The following is a 12047-nucleotide window of genomic DNA, read 5'->3' on the forward strand; positions in this document are numbered from 1 at the left end:
ATTGGGGCATTATGGTAAGTTGTTTTCTATTGGGTTTTTTTGTTTTTGTCATCATGGGCCTTGAACTCGGGGGCCTGAGAACTATCCCTGAGCTCTTTTGTTCAAGTCTAGCACTATACTACTTGTAAAAGTTTTTTTTTAAACCTAAGGCAGGACTAGAACTCAAGGCCATACACACAGGGATCTTCATTATCCACTGTTCTGCATTATCTGTGGACTTCTACAAAGCCTACAGCTGACATTTGAAGGCTTGAGATAGGGTCAGGAAAGACAGAAGGCGTTTCCCTTGACAGACATTCACAGCTCTCTTTGAAGCACCAAAGTCATCAGATCCTATGGGACCAATGACCTTGAAGATGTTGAGCAGCTGACATGAATGGCATATCAGAAGGTGCAGCTTTACTGCAGGTGTAAGGTAATGTGTGTGTGTGTGTGTGTGTGTGTGTGTGTGTGTGTGTGTGAGAGAGAGAGAGAGAGAGAGAGAGAGAGAGAGAAATGGATGTGTGTATGTATACACACACAGAGGTTAAACTTGAAAGGCAATAGACATAACTGCACATACAGTATGTCCTTAACCAGTTAAAGAAAGAAATCCATTTTTATAAAGAGAAACTAGAAGAAAACTTGTCAAGTATTAACTGTGGCTGTATTTGGATAATGGAATTTTTTTCATTTTGTTTTTCAATCTGTTTTTGTACTTTCCAAATGGTCTTCAGTGAAAATGCCTTATTTTCATAGTCAGAATAGTAAGTGAATTTTGAATTACAATCTTGATTGTGAAGGCTAACTTTGCCCTTCTCATAATGACAGAAAATCACCCCACTATGATAATATGGCGAAGCCACCTATCAACGTATAAAAAGTTCCATCTATGGGGCTCAGAATGTCCGTTCATAATTTTAAAATACATGCAGACAAGTATGTAAACATCACATTTCCCTAGTTCAGGTCTTATCAAACAAACCATTGATATAGATCTGAGCAACAAACTGCTCCAGTGGTCAGGATTCTAAAGTTGCAGATGGACTACTTACTGTGAATTTCATAGTAATTGACTTTTTGTGGGTGGCCCTCAGGATTAAACTCAGAGCCTCCTCCTTGCTAGGCAAGGGCTCACCACTTGAACTACACCTTTTTTTTTTTTTTTTTGCTTTTTGTTTGTGCTTCAGTTAAGATGTCATATTTTTCCTGGGCCAGTCTAGAACCGCAATCCTATCTCTATCTCCCAAGTAGCTGAGACTACAGGTGTGAACCACCACACTCAGCTAGTTGTTGTTTTTATTTTTATTTTTTTATTTAAGATAGGATCTCCCTAACTTTTGACCTGGCTCTCTTCAAACGATGATCCTCCCATCCCTACCTACTGAGTCGTTTGGAATGCAAGTATGAGCCACTGTGACTATATGTTAGTTTGGGGAGTGGGGCGGGGGGGGGGGGGGGGGGGGTTTAAGTGCAACCATGTCCTCATATTTTGAGGGCCACATTATCTTCGAAATCTTCCACTTTACTCTCCACTCTCTCATTTACCACCTGCTCTTGCTTTTACTCATAAAGAGAAAGGGACCCGCCATGGGTCAATATTGAGACAAATTAGGTATTTTGGGAGAGCAATTTCTGAGAGGGGTCCCAAAGGTAATGTGAGCAATAGTGGAGGGGTTAGGTTGGAACTTTCTGAAAAATTGTAAACCTTTTAGAGCAATGAATGGATTTATTTATTTTTTGTAATCCATGGCTGAAGACAGGACTGTCTCTATTTCTACTATCTGTATGTCAGTAAAGTCAGTAAATAGGAAATGGATGAATAGAATGATTTGAAATTACATTCATTTAGGTGTGGAAGTTCTAGCCTTACTTTTTGTTTGTTTCTCATTGAATCTATTTGCAAGTCACTATAAAGCTCCCTTTACTGTTTAGCAGTTATATACACCTCTTTGTGATGTAGAAGGTGCTCCTAGGCTAAACATAAGGACTTACCCAATTGGGTTTATCTGCCACCACCATTCTCTACTATTGGGAAGCACCAGTACCTGCTAAATACATGCATATGCTGCATGACAAATGTCCCCAACAACTTCTAGAGATTCATTACACATCATTCCCCCTCACATTATACACTAAAAGAGTGATTCCAAAATCACACAGGAAGGAGACCTGACTGAGATCTGAGCACCTTCTACTGGCTAGAAGAGCCCATGCTGAGACTGAGAAGGTGGGATTCTCACTCTGTAAAGAAGAAAAGTGGGACCCCAGGAGGTTCCCGAGCATGAACAAATAAGTGGATTCTCTCCCTTCTGACTTCTCACTGCCCTTTGCTTACTAAGTATATTCAAAGCAGCTCCCTAACTGCAGATCATGAAGTAGAGAATTGAGGGACCCAGAACAAGAGCAAAGTGAAGAAAACCGATTTTCAATGACAACTATCATTCTCCTCACCATACCTACCACTGGGATCCATGACTTGGTTTAATAATCAAACCCATTTAAATCCTTAAGGAATTCATTCTCTGACTTCAAGGGTGTTGTTGTAACGACCATCATAACTTTGACTTTCCTCTGGGGTACCAACAGCAATTTGTTTGATGCAACAGTTTGTCTTTCATGCAAAAAAAAAAAATGCTAAAAAGTAGATTGTGTGGTACTGTGCATCACTGGGCAAACAATTTCTCTTTTCCAGGCCTTAATTTTCCCATCTGGAAAATTAAAAGGTCTAGGGCTGCCTGATTGTTCCTAAAATTTCTTGGAGGGTTTGCATCCTGAGCAGCAAGGAGGGAAAGGCCCTTTTCCATGGCAAGTGGAACTATGGTGAAAGTGAAAGCCCTGGAAATGCTAAGGAAAGAAACAAGTGCAGCTGGGCAGGAGATAACAGGGGATTCGATAAACCACAAACATACTTCAACAGTTGTTTTTTGGTTTTCCAGCTTCTTCTCTCCCAACTACAAAAATAAGCAGCTTCTTCCGTGGGATGCGTACAAAAATAAATAAAAATCAATGAAAACAATGCTTTGTTCTCCCAAGAGGAGCGCAGGAGCTGCCAGCTATAAGAGACACTTTCCTCCCAGCAGCATTGATGTCAACAGCCCCTAACTTGTGCCCAAACAAAAGCCTCTTGGCAAAGAGATGAGAGGCAAAACATCTAAGTCTCCAGAGCTGGCCCTGTTCCAGTCTAGGGGGAATCTGAGGGGAATCTAGGGGGAAAAGGGGCAGCCAGGAGAGACAACTACCCTTCGGAAAGGCCAGGAGCAGAAGGAATTGCTCAATTTTATCTTTTCTCAACACAATCAAGAACTCATGGAAGGGTGCAGCTTTCAGTTTGAATTACTTTCTTTGTTTAATTCTATTCTGCCTAAGGCCACTACCTTTTAAGCCAACCACAGAATTCTGGGTTCTACCATCGCTGGCCGCCAGGGCGGTGCAGAGTGGAGGCCTCCGAGGCCAAGTAGCCCAACGCTAGATCGCAGCTTCTCAGCTGTATAAAAAGAAAAGAAAAGAAAAGAAAAACGGAAGAAGTTTCGCTAGCTGTTTTCTACTCCCCACAGTAAGAGTGGTACAGGGCTGGAGGTGGTCTTGTTCTCGGTTCGTCTCCAGCAGCCCGTCCGCCCCGCGCTGCGCCTCCAGTCCTGGGGCCAGGCTGTCCCTCCCACAGCCCAACTGACTCACTCCAACACCATCGTCCAAAAGCCCTTCCCCAACCCACCGCTACTAAGCGAGATCTCACCATGTCAAATCGGCCAAGCTGAACTGAGCACCGAACATGCAAAACAAACCAGAGGCCTCTCTTTCCGGTCCCTGAATTTCTTGCAAATGAAAGAGCTGAAAATCGTCCTACGTCCTCACCCAAAACCAGAGGCTTTGTCCGGCTTTGCTGTGAAAACGGAGTAAATCAAAAGGAGGCGTAACACCTGGGGTGTCCAGGCGCCCAGCGCAGGCGGATGTTTAAATCTGACTGTTCTTTCTGCAGGCTAGGGAGGCGCTCGAGGTTTCCCGACAGAAGCAGTGTCAGGAGTTTGGGGACAATGGGGGTGCCGGGCATGGTCTCTCTTTTTGTTGTTGTTTTTTTTGCAAGGAGGCCCATAGATCCTTAGTTCAACCCCTATCTCTAGGAAACCTCTGTGGAGTGGAAGCCAGTAGTTGACCACTTAATCCACTTCACCAACAAATGCACCCTGGAACAGACTCAGTCCCGGGTAATCTTTGTGTGGTGGGGGTGAGGGGAGCTGTTTCCTTTTCCCCTTTTTAAACCTGATGCCCAAGTGGTAGCTTTTACACCTCTCTCGCCCTCCTCCTGCAAGGGGGCGCCCCCGGCGTCCCTCCCTCCCGCGCACAGGAGACAATAGCTGGGTCCCGCAAGGCAGCTCGCCGCGGCTGGCTCACCTGGGCAGGGCGCACGTGCGTTTGTTGTAGTAACGTCTGCGCTCCCTCTTCTCTTTACCCACCTCAGTTTCCCGACCTGGAAACCCAGTAAGCCCAGATCTGAAGGAACCCGGACTCTCCAGGTGGTCGCCCACCTCACAATACAGGCGGCGCGGTGGAGAAGCGAGTTCCCTCGGGGCGGTGCACACGTGGGTTTGTTGTGGGTCCGCAGGTTCGGGAAGCCCCGTGGGGGTGAGGGCGGGGGAGGCCAGGTCTGAGCAAATGCACAATCCCTCCCTTCCCAAGCACCACCAGCAGCCAAAGACAACGGGCTCCGCGGCAAAGGCAGCGGACGCCGCGCTGAGGACACTCGCTGCGCCCTGAGCGCGCGGCGGGCCCCGCGGCTCAGCTCCGCACCGCCCCCCCCCCCCCCCCCGGGCATCGATCGGCCCCCGGGGTGGGGGTCCGGGGACCCGGCCGCGCCGCCTCCCCCACCGCACCCCCTACTCACTTGCAGCGCTCCCAAGCCGGGAAGGCTACGGCTGCTCCGCCCGCTCGGCACCCACGCCGGCCAGCAGCTTCTCCCTTTGTTAGCGCCGGGCAGTGCCCCCGGCGTCTCCCCAGCCCGGCGCTGCCCGGGACTCCCCGCCCCCAGGTGTCTCCGGACTCCGCACTCGGCGGGGGTGGGAGTGCCCGGGACTGGAGCTCCAGAGGGAACCCCAGGAGGAAAGGAGCCCGCTGGGGAAGAGGAGAGGGGCAGGGGATGCGGGGTGGAGGGGACCGGGGAAGGAGGGAAGAGCCACGCAGCAGAGGGGCGGGGAGGAAGCCTGCAGCCTCCGTTATGCAAATAGAGTCGTGAACACTAACTAGGTAGATCTCCGGGCCACACCGCACCCCAAAGCATCCTGATCCCTCTGGGGGTCGCTAGCGAGCGGGCTCAGGGTTTAGCAGGGACTCTTGTCTTCACCCACAGGGAGCTGAGCAGAGGGAGAAGATCAATGGTGTGTGTAGCAAGGACCACACACACACACACACACACACACACACACACACTGATGCCTCCTCGTGTTCAGCAAGGTTAATTTCAGTGTTATCTGACTTTTTGTCCTAACTAGCTGGCCTGCCCTTGTGTCTGCTACCGACTTGACAGTGTTACCCTCAAGCAAGTCACGTAAGGCCTCTCTGAAAACTCACTTCTTACCGCAGAAAGTGAAGTAACAAAATCTGTGTCAACGAATTTGGCAAGAATCTGACCATCAGGCGTGGCCTATAACTGGGCATTCTCCAACGACGACAGATCCGTATACACCCGGTTTTGAAAGGAGGTGGAATGGAACGCCCTGCTCCCAGAAACTTCCAGCCCAAGCTTTGTGCGGGAGGAGGGTGGCAGGGCGCAGGGACGAGGACTCAGGGTAAAAAATGACGGAAGCCAGCCAGGTTCCTTCCTTCAGCCCAAGCTAGGGTGGGGCTACAAGGAAGGCAGGAGGAAACATTGTTGAAAGTGCACTTTGGTGCTGCTGAGGATCAATAGTTGCCCGCAGGCCACTTTCCCAAGACAGAAAACAGCCCTAGTGGAGGGCTGGAAGTAGCTCTTCCCCACTTCAGTCCTTCAGAGCCCAGAGAAGAGACGTGACTGCTAAGGGCTACAGTCATAGTCCCAATGTCTCCTGAGTGCCCACTATACACCCAGGTCAGTGTTAGGCGGGGACAGATAGAAGCATGGGAAAGAGGGAGATAGTCTGAATCCTCAGGGAAGGCAAGGTCCCAGGCACACAGTGTTTGAAGCCTGAGCCCAGACTCCTTTCTCTGAGTCCGGGGATGGGGGACACTCCTGACCACCAACCTGGGAAACACTCACTGCTGGCTCTCCTGCCCAAGATTCCAGCCCCTCTGCTATCCCAGCTGCAGTGAGGGATGGAGTCTGTGAGAGGGGTCTCCAGGCAGGGTTGCTCAAAGTCCCAGTATGTAACAGTATAATGTGGGTATGAGTGAATGGATAGACTCTCATAAATTCAGATTATCTGTAAGAGGATGCCACATTGAAGATTAAGATTTTATTCTTTGTGCCCATCCTGAGGCTTGAACTCAAGGCCTGGCCACTGTTGCTGAGCTTTCTGGAGAAAGGCTGGAGTCCTAGCACTGGAGCCACAGCTCCACTTCTGGCTTTTTTGCTCGTTAATTGGAGATGAGAGATTGCCTAGACTTTCCTCCCCAGGCTGGCTTCAAACTAGGTTCTTTAGATCTCATCCTTCTAGTAGTGAGGATTACAGGCATGAACCATCAATGTCTGATTTAAAGCTTTATTCTTGAAGTATAAAAGAGGTTAGTAAGAGATTTTTGAGCCAGACATGCAATACATCTTTGGTTTTACACTGATTCCCCTGTACCATGCAGGAAGATGGATGATAGGAGCAGAGAACACAAGTCAGGAAAGTGGCTTAGAAGCTGACATCAGTTAAGACACAATAAGAGCCTGAATTGGGCAACCATACATCTAAATAATGCCACCATTTGGGGGAACAAATACAATTTGCTTATTGTAATCTCTCTTCACCATAAGATGCATGGTGATCCTAGTTCCTTTGTTTTTTAATGGGGAAATTGAAGTCACTCAGGCAGTAGAGAAGCCAGAATTTGAATCTTCTCCCCACATTTCTTGAAATCCTTAGCCATTTTCTTCAACATCTCTTGCCTTCTGTATCAACTCTACTTAGGATCAAAGAACAAAAACCAGGAGAATGGCTCACAGAGGTTGCACAGTCCCTAGGCCTCAGTTCTGTTTTCAAGAATTCTGACCGATTTTGGGAGAAAACTAGGAAAGCTCATCACTTCTCTCCAGCACCTATGAAACCCTGAAGAAGATCTGGGGTTCCGAAGCAGACATGCCTGTCTAGAGATCTGCCCTCCCCCGCTGTCCCCCTTCCCCCCCAACGCCCCAGAGAGTAGCTTCCCCAATATTGCTCTCTTATTAATTTGGGCCTTCTTACCTACAAGTAAGTGACTGTGAGGCTTTTTGATCCATTTTCCCAGGGATCCCTGCCTTGATTATTTGGGTTTTTCCCTCAGAAGTAAACAGAACTACTTCCCCCTAAATCCACAACTTCTATCCCCACCATTAAATGTGATCCCCCCCCAAAAAATTGTATGCAAAAATCCTAATCACCCAGGAGGATAGTATTAAGAGGTGACTAGATGTGAAGTCAGAACCCTTGTGCGTGACACCCATGTCCTTATAAAACAGATCCCTGAGAAGTCATTAGCCATACAAGAACTAGAAACTTCCAGAAGTAGCTAGTCAAGAACAAGAAAACAAACTCCAGCTAGACATCAAATCTGTTATCACCTCAATCTTAGACTTACCAGCTTCCAAAAATATGTAAATATTTGCAAATATATGAAAATCACCTAATTTTTGCTATTCCTGTTGCCACAGCCTTCAGAGACTAAGTCTCCCAACCCTTCTACCTTGAACCAGGAATAAACTTTTAGCTCTAACCTTTCTTGGTCACTATTTTAGGCTATTTACTGACTAATAGAAATGAAGCCCTACTTACAACACTGCCATTGGCAAAACATGTTCATGGCTCTCTTAAATCAGAAGTAATAATATTACAAAGTCATGTGGGAGTGAAAGGTGGTAGGTAACAAACTCTCTCCCAGATCCATCTTTCCAAGTCCACCACAGATGCCCGTAACAACCTTTTAATAGACCCCCACAATTCTCTGAATACCTTCAGTATATACTGTCTAATATGAAAATAGGCTCAGAGACCTATAAGAACCATAGTCTGCCTGCATATCTATATTAGCTCCCATTTGCTGACCACCTTAAGAGTGAAGCTTACACATGCAACTAAATCTGTACAGCCCAACTGAGAAAATAGAATGACAGTATCTCTTACCTAAGCACCCAAAGGCAGCTCCTGGCAATTGCTATAAAGCTAATTTGCACAGGTAGGCCAATGGACATGGAAGGGAAGAGGGAGAAACACTACAGCATAGAGGCTTACAAACATCTCTTGGGAAGCCCCCAGACACAACACATGGGAAATAGCTAGCGCCACTTGCCCTAGTACAGCAAGCAGCGTGACCTGCTGCTTCCACAACTTCAGAGCAAAGGTCAGGCATGTGATGGCCAGGATAGTCACAGAATAGATTAAATCATGCAGTCACAAGGCCTGCTAGGCCCTTAGGAGAATAGGAGTGTAATCTGAGTCTACATTATCAGATCACTTACGTTTCAGCTGAATATATCTCTCTGTCTCTGTTTTTCTCTCTCTGTCCATCTGTCTGTCTTTCTCCCCCTCCCTCCCTCCACCTTCCTTCTCTCCCTCTTTCCCTCTCTCCCTCTGCCTCTGCTTCCCTCCCTCCCTCCCTCCTTCCTTCCCCCCTCTCCAGTACTGCACAGTCACTTGACTTGTTTCCCCCCTCTCAAGGATGGCAGTCTACCACTTGAGCCACATCTCCACTCCTGGCTTTTTTTTCCTGATTAATTGGAAATAAGAGTCTCTCAGATTTGTCTACTCTAGCTGGCTTTCAACCACAATCCTCAAATCTCAGCCACATGAGTAGCTAGGATTAGAGTGCCCAGTTTAGCTAAATATCTCCTAATCCATAATAATAACTGCCACGTACGGCACGTCTGCATGCAAAGCAGCTTAGTGAATGTGCTCATTTCATCTCCCCTTAGAGGAGGATTATTACTGCTAAAGCCCTAGTGTACTAAAGTCATCTAGCGCTACTTTCCTGTTCTTGCCCTAGAGCCAAACTTAGCATGAGATTTGTACATGAGGTCAGGAGGATAAAGAAATGACTCCAAATCCAACTTAAAAATATTTTTTAATTGTGAATGCTATTTTCATGGCTGTCTGGAGTTGGATGGGGTATTATTACAAAACTTCACTAAGTTTTCTTAGGGAGGAAAAATAGTATCACATCAGACATTACAAGGCAAACTGCTAGATATTCGCTGACAACATTCCTCCCTCTGAAGTTTTCTTTAGGCAGCCTGGTCAAGCAGCTTTCCACATTCCCACACTTCTGTCACCCACATCCTCCAGACCTCCTCATTTCCAGATCCTTCCCTCTGATGTCTCTCTTAACTTTCATAGAAAAAAGATATGTGCTGAGTACTGGTGGCTCATGTCTATAATTCTAACTACTCAAGAGCCTGAGATCTGAGGCTCACAGTTCGAAGCCAGCCTGGGTAGGAAAGTCCATGAGATTCTGATCTCCAATTAACCATAAAAAAGCCAGAATCTGATAGAGTGCTAGCCTTGAACAAGAGAAAAACCCAGACCCTGAGTTCAAGCCTTCGGGACTTACACACACACACACACACACACACACACACACACACATTGCCTCTCTCAATGTCTCCAAAAGATATAGATAGATAGAAAAAGAGAGAGAAAATATGGATATGATACAGATATGATTCTTCACAAAAGACTTATATTATGCCCCGGGAGTCCTCTTTAGACTCACAGTCACCTATGGGGTAAGTATGGCTCTTTTCATCCCCACTGATACATAAGAAACAGGTATAGAGGTAAAGTGATTTGTCTCACGTCCACTAGGAAATATCAATCTAGTCCTTGATGCCAAAGTGTCCTTCCTTCATGCTACATCTGGATCCCTAACTGCCAAAAGCTGGACAGCCAATCAAATTTCAAAGACTGCTGCTGTCAAAACTACTACCAGGGGGGCTGGGAAGGTGGCTCAGTGGTAGAGCGCTTGCCTTGCATGCATGAGGCCCTGGGTTCGATTCCTCAGCACCACATAAGCAAAAAGAAAAAAGCTGGAAGTGGCGCTGTGGCTCAAGTGGTAGAGCGCTAGCCTTGAGCTTAAGAGTTGAGGGACAGTGCTCAGGACCACAGTTCAGGCCCCACGACCGGACCCAAAATAAATAAATAAATAAATAAACTACTGCCAGGGACTGGTGACTCATATCTGTAGTCCTAACTACTCAGGAGGCTGAGATATAAGGGTCACAGTTCGAAGCTAGTCTGGGTAGCCACCCCTGCTACCCTGGGACAGGACTCATAACTAGGCCCAGGAGATCAAACAATCCAGCAACAGCAGGAAATGCAAACACCCAGGGATTTTTGAGGAAGCAATTCTCTCAAAAAGGTCTAGGAAATGTATTTCCTTCAGGATACTTTTCTGGGCACCAAAGTAGAAGCAGCCTTCTGCAAATATAGGCTTTGAGGTTGGCCAGTAGGAGAACAGGCAGTAATAGTGAGGGCTCTGTGCAAGAGAGGGTGAGGGTCAATGGAACTTCTTTAGAATTAACTAATTTGAGAGGGCAAGGGAAATCAGTATTTAGTAATTGTCCAAAAATTGCTTCAGCAAGTTTTTGTGTTTATTTTTATTTATGTATCAATCTTCCTGTCTACTTACTTTTCCATTGAACTGAAAACATTCTGTGTGGGACTTGAACTCAGAGCCTCTAACTCTCTCTCAGCTTGTTTTTCTCAGGATGGTGCTCCACCACACCTCCAGTCTGGCATTTTTCAGGTTAATTGAAGACAGGTTTTCTTTTTTCTTTCTTTTTTTTTTTTGGCGGGGGGGGGTCCGGTCGTGGGGCCTGAACTCTGGGCCTGGGCGCTGTCCCTCAGCTCTTCAGCTCAAGGCTAGCGCTCTACCACTTGAGCCACAGTGCCACTTCCGGCTTTTTTCTTTTTGCTTATGTGGTGCTGAGGAATAAAACCCAGGGCCTCAGGCATGCAAGGCAAGCGCTCTACCACTGAGCCACCTTCCCAGCCCCTGAAGACAGGTTTTCAAGAATTTTGTCTGCCAGGACTAGCTTTGAACAACAATCCTCCAGGTCAGAGCCTTCTGAATAGCCAAGATTACAGGCATGAGCCATGGGCTCCTGCTCAATGAAAACTTTCTATTAGCCTTTTTGGTGGTTTTTTTGTTTTGTTTTTGTTTTTGTTTTGCCAGTCCTGGGGCTTGAACTCAGGGCCTAAGCACTGTCCCTGAGCTTCTTTTGCTCAAGGCTAGCACTCCGCCACTAGAGCCATAGTACAACTTCCAGTTTTTACTGTTTATGTGGTAAGGAGGAATCAAACCTAGGGCGTCGTGCATGCTAGGCAAGCACTCTACCACTAAGCCACATTCCCAGTCCATCTATTGGCCTTTTGATTAGACACATCCAAGTCTGAAACCAGATGTGGCCTCTTCATTGCTGATTTCATGTTTGATCCCAATGCAGCCTGTCCCATACTTTCTGTTGACCATGCTGAAAACTGGCCAGCTCAGTACCATGCAGAAATCAGACCACAGATACCGGTATTTGGGTCATATTTTATTCATAGATCCTTGTGTTCCTGGATCCCCAAACCAAATTTTCTAGCATCTGAAGTGTTTCTTTTAACTCATACACCCCAATTTTTAGATGTTTCTCAGGGTTTCTTTTGCCTTGGCCCCAATGAACATAAAGTAGGTTCAAGCTTCTCCTTTCTCCTGATGCTGGAGAATCTGATCACATTATCCAGCTCTGGAAGACCTGGTGGTCTGGTTTGTGGCTACCTCCCAGGATCCATCTGTCTTCACTCTCCCCAGGCAGATATTGCAGCCAGCTTGTGGGTGCAGAATCCCACCCCACCCCCACCCCATGGAGTTCTTCTCAGCTGCCTCACTGATCCACTGGGCAGCTGATACATCTGATACACTGCTACATCTGGGCAGCT

The 12047-nt window shown here is 47.0% G+C and overlaps 1 protein-coding gene across 3 annotated transcripts in view; it reads right to left on the reverse strand.

Annotated features, from left to right (window-relative positions):
* The window catches only part of St6gal1 (ST6 beta-galactoside alpha-2,6-sialyltransferase 1), a 129520-nt gene extending 124372 nt beyond the window's left edge, over nt 1-5148 (reverse strand). For all 3 annotated transcript variants that reach the window (XM_042668599.1, XM_042668583.1, XM_042668579.1), the window contains exons 1-4: nt 4862-5148; nt 4372-4447; nt 3716-3862; nt 3357-3466 (exon numbers count right to left, since the gene is read on the reverse strand). The gene's annotated coding sequence lies outside the window, so the exon portion shown is untranslated. The remainder of the gene's footprint in view (nt 1-3356; nt 3467-3715; nt 3863-4371; nt 4448-4861) is intronic.
* Between the last annotated feature and the right edge of the window lie 6899 nt (nt 5149-12047).

The sequence above is a fragment of the Dipodomys spectabilis genome, unplaced genomic scaffold, assembly GCF_019054845.1.
Source record: "Dipodomys spectabilis isolate Male_0828 unplaced genomic scaffold, ASM1905484v1 ptg000017l, whole genome shotgun sequence".
In the NCBI taxonomy this organism is placed as follows: Eukaryota; Metazoa; Chordata; class Mammalia; order Rodentia; family Heteromyidae; genus Dipodomys; species Dipodomys spectabilis.